Source organism: Podarcis tiliguerta, assembly GCF_965153285.1.
Source record: "Podarcis tiliguerta genome assembly, chromosome: 1".
Classification (NCBI taxonomy): Eukaryota; Metazoa; Chordata; class Lepidosauria; order Squamata; family Lacertidae; genus Podarcis; species Podarcis tiliguerta.
Genome location: NC_139534.1, coordinates 108,789,981 through 108,802,104, shown reverse-complemented (window position 1 = coordinate 108,802,104; position 12,124 = coordinate 108,789,981). Strand labels below are relative to the sequence as shown.

The 12,124-nt window shown below is 41.2% G+C and overlaps 1 long non-coding RNA gene across 2 annotated transcripts in view; it reads left to right on the top strand.

Moving 5' to 3' along the window:
* LOC310681365 overlaps positions 1-6,433 on the top strand; it is a 98,335-nt gene extending 91,902 nt beyond the window's left edge. The window contains exons 3-4 of one of the 2 annotated variants that reach the window (XR_014513233.1): positions 1,985-2,043; positions 6,239-6,433. This is a non-coding gene — a long non-coding RNA (uncharacterized lncRNA). The remainder of the gene's footprint in view (positions 1-1,984; positions 2,044-6,238) is intronic. The other variant, XR_014513232.1, reaches the window with a different exon arrangement.
* Positions 6,434-12,124: the final 5,691 nt, after the last annotated feature.

The following is a 12,124-nucleotide window of genomic DNA, read 5'->3' as shown; positions in this document are numbered from 1 at the left end:
CTATTGCTGCATTGAATATTTCATTCCAGCTAAGCATTAACCACAAGCAGGGTGCTACAGATGAACATGACAGAGCATGTTGATCTACTTGATTTGTGCTTTTAAATTGCTCCCACAGCTTATAGGCAACATGGAATTCAAGCAGGGGGGTGCTTAGGGGGTTGTTCAAGCGATCTGAGCCCCCGGTCTTTAGCGGTAGATCCCAAATCTCCTGCCTCCCACTTTTAAAACATTTCAAAAAATATTTCTAGGGCTTCTGGAGTCACTGCAAAAGTGCACTGCTGCTGAGACCCCACCATTTAAATTTCCCAGAAGCATCTATATATGCAGCATATGCAGATTTTATGCAAATTTGTACCAGGCACCTATGGTCCTTTGAGAGCACGGTAATGGCGCTGACCCCAAATAAGCTATTTGTGTTCCATGATTTCTTGCCACGATCGCAATAATCTCATTCCCACCCAGGTGTATGAATGCCCAGCAACACATACATAGGCCCAACTAGACAATTAACAACAGCACTAATCATCTCTTGAAGGGAGAAGAGGGAACACAGTGCATTATCCTAAGAGTTGATTAGGTATATCCCCGGTTTTCAATACAATGTGACTTTCATGTAGTCCTGAGAGCTAAATGAGGCTAAGAATAGCATATGCCACACCCTTTTTGCACACTGAGCTCTTGTTCTTCTGGGATTATACCTTTAGAAGCCTGCTTCCATTTCAGTATGGAACAGCTCTGCACTGGCTGCCCATAGACTACTGTGTCAGGTGATACGTTATTGTGCATGAAAGAGCACTGTTGGTTGTCACAAGAGACCCGATTGACCTCAGCTGGATGTTGGGTATTTAGTTCCGCTAGTCTTAGGGTGTAAAATGCTCTTCCAGCAGAGATATGGCAGACATCCTCAGTTCTAACCTTCAGGTGTCTCTTGCAGAATGTCTGTGTCAACAGGCCTATTCAGTGCTTTAAGCTTTAAAGATGAGCAAACAATTTTTATGATAATTCTGTATTGTTTTTAACAGTGTTTTGTCTCTTTTGTTGTACACTGCCTTGAGATTTTGTACAAATGGCCATCAATAAATATTTTTTATAGGTAAAATAAATAAGCAGGTGTCAGGGAAGAGTTAGAAGTTTCCAGTTTCTCAGAGGGAGAAGGCATTCCCCAAGGGGGGAAGGAGAGCAGTGAATCTAATAGAAGAGAACAACAGGGAGGAACCGGCTGTTCACAGGAAAGGCAAGGGTTAGGTTCTAGTTCAGATTCGGAAGAGGGGAGATACAAGCCAGCTCTAGCCAGGAGGTTAGAAAAAAGAGCGGGAAAGCGAAGGGAAGGGCGCCTTCGCCATTTTGAGGGTGGCTGGTCATGGAGAAGCAGAGCTCAGAAGGTATCTGAAAGAAGTGGCTCTGAGGAATAATATTTAAGAACCGTTTATAAGATTGTTTTATTAATACGCAATACAGTGGTGCCCCGCAAGACGAATGCCTCGCAAGACGGAAAACCTGCTAGACGAAAGGGTTTTCCGTTTTGGAGGTGCTTCGCAGGACGAATTTCTCTATGGGCTTGCTTCACAAGACTAAAATGTCTTGCGATTCCTGGGGGGGGGGGTTCGCTCCCCACCCCCTTTTTCTAAGGCACTAAGCTGCTAATAGCCTTTTAGCAGCTAATCCGCTAATCCCTTAAGCCTTTAATAGCAGCTAATAGCCTTTTAGCAGCTAATCCGCTAATCCCTTAAACCTTTAATAGCCGCTAATAGCCGCTAATCCGCTAATAGCGCTAATCCGCTAATCCGCTAATGGGCTTGCTTCGCAAGACAAAAAAACCGCTAGACGAAGAGACTCACGGAACGGATTCTTTTCATCTTGCGAGGCACCACTGTATAAAGTTATAAAAGAACAAGAAGCGTTTGTGTGGTGATCTGAAGAGGACAACGACCAGTCCTGACAGCAGGCATATTGTAATTTTTATTGTTGAATTTCCTCCAAGGGGCTCAGGGAGTACATTGTTTCCCCTTCTTCATTTTATCCTCAGAAAAAACCTGTGGGGTAAGTTATGGTGAGAAACAGTGACTTACCTACTCATTGAGCTGCATGGCTGAGCAGGGATTTGAACCCTGGTCAGCTAAGGGCCTAATCTAACCCCTCTAGCCATTACACTGCAAACTGGCTCTCTAGATATATTGCATTGTCTATAGTCTTTTTCCCCTTGTTGCCAATTTATTTTGCACTAGATCTTTGCTATAATTCCTGGCATCAAGCAATGTCTCTAACCTTCAGGGATGCCTGTTTGCTACCAGCCTGGGAAAGGAGGAAAGAGAGATGAGTTTTAAAATGCATATGTTGTCTTTTCTGTGCCATAACAAGCTTGGCATCCTACCAGCAATGTCTGAATCTCTCTCCCAGGGTAACTAAGACAGCTCAACCAGCTGTAGTCAAATTGCATTGGAAATGGATAGTTTGCAAATTCTCCCCTCGAATGAAATTTTAAATTACAAAAAAAAGTCATCTGACCGGTTATCTCTTACTAAAGTGCTGTATGATTTGCATATAAACTTCATTTCTTTTTCTAATTACACAGAGTTAAAATGCATTCATTTTCCCTTTGATTATGAGCCGGCCTTGCCAAACACCTGTGACTGCCACAAATTCTAATTTGTTATTTATTTACTTCAAAGCAATCTTATTATCTAAATGATTCAAAGCATCAAAGGCCTTAATTATTGATACCCAATTTGATAGGCTACGCTTTCCATGTCCTTGGGATGAGGAAGATGACTCTCCATTTCCTTTGCCTCAAGTACACACTTGGGGGGGGGAGTTAGTGGAAGAGAACACAGGATTTTGTACACACACACACACACACACACACACGACATCAGAAATTAAAATCCTGCTTAGCTTCATCCAGGTTTATACAATAGGATTGACGGCTACAATCTTCTGCCAAACAGAATAGGCTTTATTTTGAGAGAGAGAGAGAGAGAGAGAGAGAGAGAGAGAGATTATTTTTAACACAGAGAGAGAGTTTTAATGTTGGGGGGCACAGTTGGAAAAGGTTCATAAATGGAGCATCAAAATGATCATGGGGTTTGAGTGATGCCTGCAAGGAAAGGTTGCAGCTAGGGCTGAGCAGTATCTAGTTTTTAATATCACGATACATCACCAGCTAAACACTGCAATGTCTTGATATACCATGATGTCTGAAATGAGGCTGGAGTTTATAATAATCTGGGAAAATGTTGGGGGGGGTGTCTAAATTTGATGTGTCTAATTAAATGAAAATTTACTCAATGATAACATGCTTAACTAAACCATTAAAGATTTCTGGAGAATATATTACTGTTCTAGAATCATAGAATCATAGAGTTGGAAGAGACCACAAGGGTCATCGAGTCCAACCCCCTGCCAAGCAGGAAACACCATCAGAGCACTCCTGACATATGGTTGTCAAGCCTCTGCTTAAAGACCTCCAAAGAAGGAGACTCCACCACACTCCTTGGCAGCAAATTCCACTGTCGAACAGCTCTTACTGTCAGGAAGTTCTTCCTAATGTTTAGGTGGAATCTTCTTTCTTGTAGTTTGTATCCATTGCTCCGTGTTCGCTTCTCTGGAGCAGCAGAAAACAACCTTTCTCCCTCCTCTATGTGACATCCTTTTATATATTTGAACATGGCTATCATATCACCCCTTAACCTCCTCTTCTCCAGGCTAAACATGCCCAGCTCCCTTAGCCGATCCTCATAAGGCATTGTTTCCAGGCCTTTGACCATTTTGGTTGCCCTCCTCTGTACACGTTCTAGTTTGTCAGTGTCCTTCTTGAACTGTGGTGCCCAGAACTGGACACAGTACTCCAGGTGAGGTCTGACCAGAGCAGAATACAGTGGCACTATAACTTCCCTTGATCTAGATGCTATACTCCTATTGATGCAGCCCAGAATTGCATTGGCTTTTTTAGCTGCCACGTCACACTGTTGGCTCATTTTAAGTTTGTGGTCAACCAAGACTCCTAGATCCTTTTCACATGTACTGCTCTCAAGCCAGGTGTCACCCATCTTGTATTTGTGCCTCTCATTTTTTTTGCCCAGGTGCAATACTTTACATTTCTCCCTGTTAAAATTCATCTTGTTTGTTTTGGCCCAGTTCTCTAATCTGTCAAGGTCGTTTTGAAGTGTGATCCTGTCTTCTGGGGTGTTAGCCACCCCTCCCAGTTTGGTGTCATCTGCAAATTTGATCAGGATGCCCTTGAGTCCATCATCCAAGTCGTTGATAAAGATGTTGAATAAGACCGGGCCCAAGACAGAACCCTGTGGCACCCCACTAGTCACTCTTCTCCAGGATGAAGAGGAACCATTGATGAGCACCCTTTGGGTCCGGTCAGTCAGCCAGTTACAAATCCACTGAGTGGTAGCATAGTCAAGACCGCATTTTACCAGCTTCTTTACAAGAATATCATGGGGCACCTTGTCAAATGCCTTGCTGAAATCAAGGTAGACTACATCCACTGCGTTCCCTTCATCTACCAGGCTTGTAATTCTGTCAAAAAATGAGATCAGGTTAGTCTGACAAGACTTATTTTTCAGAAATCCATGCTGACTATTGGTGATCACAGCATTCCTTTCTATTAAGGGCTTTATATACCCTTAAGTAACACCTTGAACTTGGCCCTGTAACAAACTTACTAAACTTTACTTACTAAATCTGTACAGTGTTTATCCTCCAAGAAACTCAAAATAATGCATATGGATTCCACCAAACTGCCTCTCATATTACTTTTTTTATTATGTAATATATTTATATCCTGCCAAGTGGAAATTCAAGGCGGCTTACAACATTTAAAAACATCAGTCATAGAATAAAAAATAATAAAAGCAAACTGGTTAAAAACAATACTTAAAATACATCACAATATATCTAAAACCAGCAATTAAAATTCGAACTGGCGGCAGCCCAGTCATCAGGATTGTCTGCACCTTAGTTTCCAAATGCATAAAGCCCTTTACTGCAAAAGTACCGTAAATTGTTTGCTTCCTTTCCTGAACAGAAGCAGGAGTCAAGCCACAAGGATCTTATCACGAAGAAGAAACTTTGTTTGCTAATGGGAATCTCCATCCCACAGCACTGCAGAGGAACAAAGATTCCAATAAGCAAACAAAGTTTCTTTTTCTGCCGATAAGATCCACTGGGCTCTAAGGCACACACCCTAGAGATCCTGATATTGTGCTTAGCCTGATGTTGTGCTGGGTTTAAGCTTTCTGAGCTGTTTCCACTTCTTTTACCATTGCGTTGCCATACATCCAGGTTTTCCCTAACATTTTGCCAGCCAGTTTGGCAAAATTCCCCCCTGATGCCATTTTTACACCCAAAAACCAGGACACGTCAGGTATGGCAAGCATAGATATATCCCTAAGAGCCGCAGGTCAGTGATAGAGCTAGTACATGCTTCATTACAAAAGGTCCTAGGATTATTCCTCAGTATCTCCACATATGACTAAAGAGCCTTGAAACTCTGGAAAGCTCCCAGCAATCAGTGCAGACAAGAATGAGTCTGATGGGCCAATGGTATAACATAGACTGCTTCCTAGGTTTCTAATGTTTAAAGCAACCTTTATATTTTTAAACTAAAACAACTATTGCTAAAAAGAGAGAGGGAGACTCCCATGCTTAGCTGCCATTCATTCATTTATATATATATTAAGGCATGCATGCATTAATATCCTGTCTGACCAGCCTGAAAACAGGCTCTTGAAGCAGCTTACCCAATTATTGATGCTGCAAAGCTGGTGGAGATGAGGAAACATCAGGATGCAAGGGGTCATGATATGCATAAATTTCAGTGGGAGACGGGGGCTGGATCTGGACACATAAAAGAAACGTTTCAGTTAAATGTGTTGCAAACTTTGTATGAAAAATCGGGTTAGCAAAAACGGAATTCCACAGCACCATCCGGTGTCACAGTGTTAGAATGCATAAACAATGTATATAAAGTGCTTTTTGTTTGCCAATGTAGCTGAGTCCAGGGATAGTGGAGCTTGCATTTTCAGTGGCAACCACACATATAGTATAAATTCTGGTTTCCCCACAGATGTGGGAAAAACACACCAAGTGTTATGTGTGGAAATCCCTTTCGTTTGTAGCAGATTAAATAGAACTTTAAAAGCTGCCTGTGCTTGCAGGGCTATAATGTCTCTCACCTTATCACCCTATGAGCACCTGCACATTAAAGTGTTTGCAATATTTGCAGAGGATACTGAGCCAATATTATAAGCCTGGCTGGACACCACTCTGCTATCGTCAAGAAGGAAGATGATGCAATGAGAAATGGGAAAGTGTAATGGAGATTATAAAGCATCTGGCGTGTGAAAAATCCTACCAACATTGCAACAGACAGAGAATGGAAGTGACCTCGAAAATGTAATAAATTATATTACTCCACTAACCCGAAGCCTAATAATAATATGGTTGCACAAATTGATCTGAAATAACATTTACTGCATCTAATGGTTTACATTAGCAAAGGAGGAGTGACAAAATGAATCACATACTGACATTCAAAGGATAGCAATCCGCTTACGCGAAGATAGACGCTCTGACAGATGCTATAACCCTAGCAAAAAGCATACTGAGTGATTATATCTTGGTTTGTTGGTCATGTCAGTAACATGGGAACTCACATTTAGCAATACCATAAAAAGACAACAAAAAGCAAGGGGTGGAGACACACCACTCAGATTTCCATTTTAGCAAGAGTGCTTGTGGTTCAAATAAAACTGAAGTGTCTATTTTGTAAAACCAGGAATGGGGTCTTAAAAGTAATACGAGCTCACACATTTATGTACTGCATATATGCACCTTGAAATTAATGCATGCAATCCTATACAATACACTAAGGACTCTTAGCTAGAAAAAGAAAACAGAACTGACTAGCCAAGTTTCAAATGCCAGTCAAATACCGTATTTTTCTGTGTATAAGACTAAGGTTTTCCCCCCTATAAAATAATGTCAAAAATTGGGAGGCGTCTTATACATAGATAGCGCCGACCCCCATTTTCTTAAATTGAAGTCCCCCAAAATAGGGGGCATCTTATACTTGGGGGTATCTTATAGATGGAAATATAGGGTAGATTGTCACTATACTAGCTGCACCTCCCCCCATGTTGCCAGAATAACAAAACTTTAGAGTCAAAGGGAATATTGGATGTCATCTAGTCAAACCCCTATCTTGGTGCAGGATCTGATGGAAGTATTGGCAAATGGCCATCCAGCCTCTCTTTAAACACCTCCAGTGAAGGCATATTATGTATATCTTGGGATGAATGAGAGGAAAAACTACTGAATGGTGGTGGTGGTGAAAGATTGCAGATGGCCACCATTGCTGTACCTTAGCCTTTGTCAGCTGTGCTGGCTGAGGCTGATGAGAATCCTAGTCCAAAACCAGGTTAGGAACCAGGTTGGCATAAATGGACTTCTGCCTTCATTAGTTATGTTAGGTATATAGACCTTCCTTCTTATACCTCTCATGGCTTGAATGAGAAAAATGTCCCTGTTACAGTGGTACCTCGGGTTAAGCACTTAATTCGTTCCGGAAGTCTGTTCTTAACCTGAAGCACCACTTTAGCTAATGGGGCCTCCTGCTGCCGCCGCGCCGCTGGAGCATGATTTCTGTTCTCATCCTGAAGCAAAGTTCTTAACCTGAAGCACTATTTCTGGGTTAGCGGAGTCTGTAACCTGAAGCGTATGTAACCTGAGGTACCACTGTATTGTATAGGACGCTGGAAGACTCTGACTAATTGATTGTAAACTCCTAGAAGAAATAAAGCCCTGAACAAAAGAAACTGCGGGCTCCCTTTGAAGTGAATCTAGAGTGATAGAAGCAAAAGCCCCTGAGGCCTGTGAGGATACAAGCTTTAGAGTGTAATTGCACAGATGCAAAAGCAGAAAGAGGATGCCTGCAGAATCCTTAATGTCAAGGAGGCGCCCAGGAGCACTTAGCAGCGAGTGATCATACTTCTGCCTCTGAAAAAGACCAGTAGCAAGTACATATCTTGCGTGAGTTATCATTTTCAGGATGGAGGGAGGGGCTTTGTTTAAATATGGCTTTTTGAATGGATTTAGGCATTTGCAGATTAATGGGGAAATAGGACAGAACAGGTTTATGGTGAGTGAAGCCAGTGAACACATGTGAAAGTGATTCTACAGACTAGTAATAAGGTAAGGTAAAGGGGACCCCTGACCATTAGGTCCAGTCGTGACCAACTCTGGGGATGCGGCGCTCATCTCGCTTTATTGGCCGAGGGAGCCGGTGTACAGCTTCCAGGTCATGTGGCCAGCATGACTAAGCCGCTTCTGGTGAACCAGAGCAGCGCATGAAAACGCCGTTTACCTTCCCACCGGAGCGGTACCTATTTATCTACTTGCATTTTGACGTGCTTTCAAACTGCTAGGTTGGCAGGAGCAGGGACTGAGCAACGGGAGCTCACCCCATTGCGGGGATTCGAACCGCTGACCTTCTGATCAGCAAGTCCTAGGCTCTGTGGTTTAACCCACAGCTAGTAATAGATCCAGTCAATTACATTACAAATGCAAGAAGAGCTCTTCTGGATCAGGCCAAAGGCCCACCTAGCTCAGCAGCCTTTTCTCACAATTGCTAACCTTTGGTAGCCTTGCTAGCCTTTGGTAAGCCCTCAAAAAAGACCTTTGTAATTAGTTGCAATTCTTTTCCTCCTTCCTCGTTTCCATGCTGGATCCCATAGTTTGATTTCTAGTTTAGAAACCATACTCCTCTGGTTCCAGTTTCTACCTAGTAAGAACATTAAAATACAGAAAGATAGAAAAATGCATGCCAATTATTTCCTTAAATTCTACTTTTTTTAAAAAAATGTTTGTATTTTCCTTTTCCACCCATCGATTTCTGTCTCTCCCTCTGTGACACATGATTTAGGAGATCATGATCTCTCAGGCTATGGCAACCACAAGACATCAGTAACAAACTTAGTGTTGTGATTCCCCTTAATTGGTTGGCTGCCATGGGGCGTGGCGCGACAGGAGGGATGGCCAAGCAGGGGCCGGAATGCCCCCTGCAAAACACGGGAACAGCTTCCGCTCACAACTCCTCCCCTCTGGAAGGAGGAGAGGCTTAACTAAACATGCCTTTACTATTTGGCTGAGATGCTCAAACTACAGGTAACCTATCTGGGCAGATTCAATTGCCTTTACTCAAAGGAGTTCCCTGAAACACATTCAGAGGTACCTGTGGTTGCGAATGGGATCCGTTCCGTTCGCAACATGAAAAGAGCACAACCTGCAGCGCATCATCTGCGCAAGCGCAGGCTGCGATTCACCGCTTCTGCACATGCACATGACATCATTTTGTGCTTCTGTGCATGCGCGAGCAGCGAAACCTGGAAGTAACCCTTTCCAGTACTTCCAGGTCGTTGCAGGACGTAACCTGAAATAACATAACATGAAGTGAACGTAATATGAGGTACGTCAAACGTCAGCTCAGTAGAAGTTGAGCATCATACCTATTTTGCCTGTTCTGTGGATATAGCATGACAGTCACATTCCACTAACTTTAAAGATGAAAGGCGGCATGGGTAATGGAATCTGCTATAATGTGAGAGTGAAAAATGTGGAGATTTGAGAAAGGAAGAAGACCGGAGTTTCTCTCCTTGCTGTATTTAGTTAATACTTCTGGGATTATCACAAAGGCTTCTCTTAAAAAAGCAAGCGTACAGTAAACAGCTTTGATGCAAGGCCTCTATCTATAGCTAAAAGCAATGTGGCCGACAAATGCTATCTACCAGTGCCTTTTGGCTGGCATGCATGCCTAATTGAGTGCCACATTGTGTCCATTTTATCTCCCTTCCAAGGTGCGCAACAAGAGATCATCGCTGACAAGTGAAAGCACTGAGTGAGCATAAATAACACATTTCATTGATCCGCAGATGATTGTGGGTGGAACTTGAGGCAGGCCAGCCTGCGAGCCATTGAAAAACGTATCAGTAATGTAATTCATTTTGCTGCCATTCACAGTGACTTCTCGAATTATTTTAACACTTGTTCATGTTGAAGAGATCAATCAGGATTGCTTGCAGTTAAGCTATTTTGCTTTAGCCAGGGAAAATGAAAAGCATAGGCTGGATCGTCATATAGTCTCATGAAAGCAGCATGGGATGCGCTTTTAAGTTCAACACAGTGGCCTCTAAGCAGCAGCTGAATGAGTCGTATGAATGGCAAGCCACAAAATACCAGAATTTAAAACACATAATAGGTGCATGACATTAACTACAGTATAGCCACCTCACTTCAAGTCTGAAACGGTCTCATCCAGAAAAAAAGATGTTATCACTTGATTCCAGGCCTTCCTTTCAGCAGTGCAGCCAAAGGCTAAGCCAGTCATATGACAGCTGACAGCATAGATCAGGCGTTGGTAGGCAAATTTACAAAGGCTTTGTATCCTGTATCGTTTAGCCATCCCTGAAATGTACCTTTCCCCCTGATTATGAGTTTGCAACGTGAATCATAATTTGCATCTTTGACAGCGAAGGAGAGACTGATGGATTGAAACAATGCTTTGTTTGAATAATGTCAGCCGCTGTGACAGTGACAGTAATGCGGAGTGCTAAATAATAGGTATGCCTTGATACAATTTTAAAAATATGCAAGCTATTGTCTTAGCTATCAATGCACCAGTGTGCCTGGCCTGCCATCTAATTTCATCCATCTCATTGACAGCTTCCTACAGGAGACTGTGCTCCCTTCCCAATCATGTGTGATTGTAATTAAATAAACACAGGAAAGTGTTGGTACGCAGCAAAATGAAAATGAGGACCTGAACTCTTTGGTGCCATTTTAATGGAAATAATTTCCTGACCTCATGCCTACAAGTCACCTAAGGTGATAATTTTAAGTTGAAGAACTATGGATATATATAGATTCTGAAGTGCCATCTTGTGTCCTTTTTTTTTTTTTTTTTTTAATAATTTTTTATTTTTTCCAGTGCAAAATCATAACAAAAATTACAAACATTGAATCCAAAAAAATACTATACAAACAAACAAAACGGAACATACAAAAAAAAAAAAAACAGAAAAAAGGGGAACAAAACAAAATCAAACGAAAACGAAAAAGCACACATTTACAGGAAAACAAAACATATCACTACATACATTTACACATAATGACTTCCTTCCTTTGTTCTAAAACCTCAGTAAATTTACTCTTACTGTATTGTTGTGTCTGGTTAAATTACTTTCATCTTTATACTTTTTTTTTATATATGTACACCATTTTTTTCCCTTTAACCCTGTAAAGCATCATTCATTACATACCAATATACTTACTCCAGAACAATGTTTTTTCATATACTCTTTTGCACAATCCCATTCTTTTAATAATTTCTGGTCCGATTGTCCCCTTATAAATGCTGTGAGTCTTGCCAGATTTATGTATTCACAAAATTTAGTTTGCCAATCTTTCACTGATGGAATTTTCCTCCCTTTCCAGTTTTTTGCTATAAGCATCCTGGCAGCTGTTGTTGCATAAAGGAACACTTTCCTTTGATTTTCGGGAATATCGTTTGTAATTAAGCCTAAAAGGAATGCCTCTGGTTTTTTACTGAAAGATATTTTAAACATCTTTTTGAGTTCTTCGTAAATTTCGTTCCAGAATTGTTTAATAGGTCGGCATTCCCACCACATGTGAAACATTGTTCCTATTTCTTTTTTACATCTCCAACAGGTATTCGAATTTAATTTATAAATTTTAGCCAATTTTACCGGAGTTAAGTACCATTGGTACACCATTTTCATAAAGTTTTCTCTTATTATGTAACATGCCGTGAACTTAATATCATGTTTCCATAATTTCTCCCATTGTTCTAGCCGAATCACATATCCTATATCACATGCCCATTTGATCATAACTTCTTTTACTTCTTCATCCTTTAATTCCCATTCTAATAAGAAATTATACATTTTGGATATATTTTTTTTTGAGTTTTGTAATAATACTTTTTGTAATTTTGATTCATCTTTTTCAAATCCTATTGTTTTATCCTGATTGAATATTTGTGCAATTTGGTGATATTGAAACCATGTAGTACAGTATTGGGTCACCTCTTCCTATG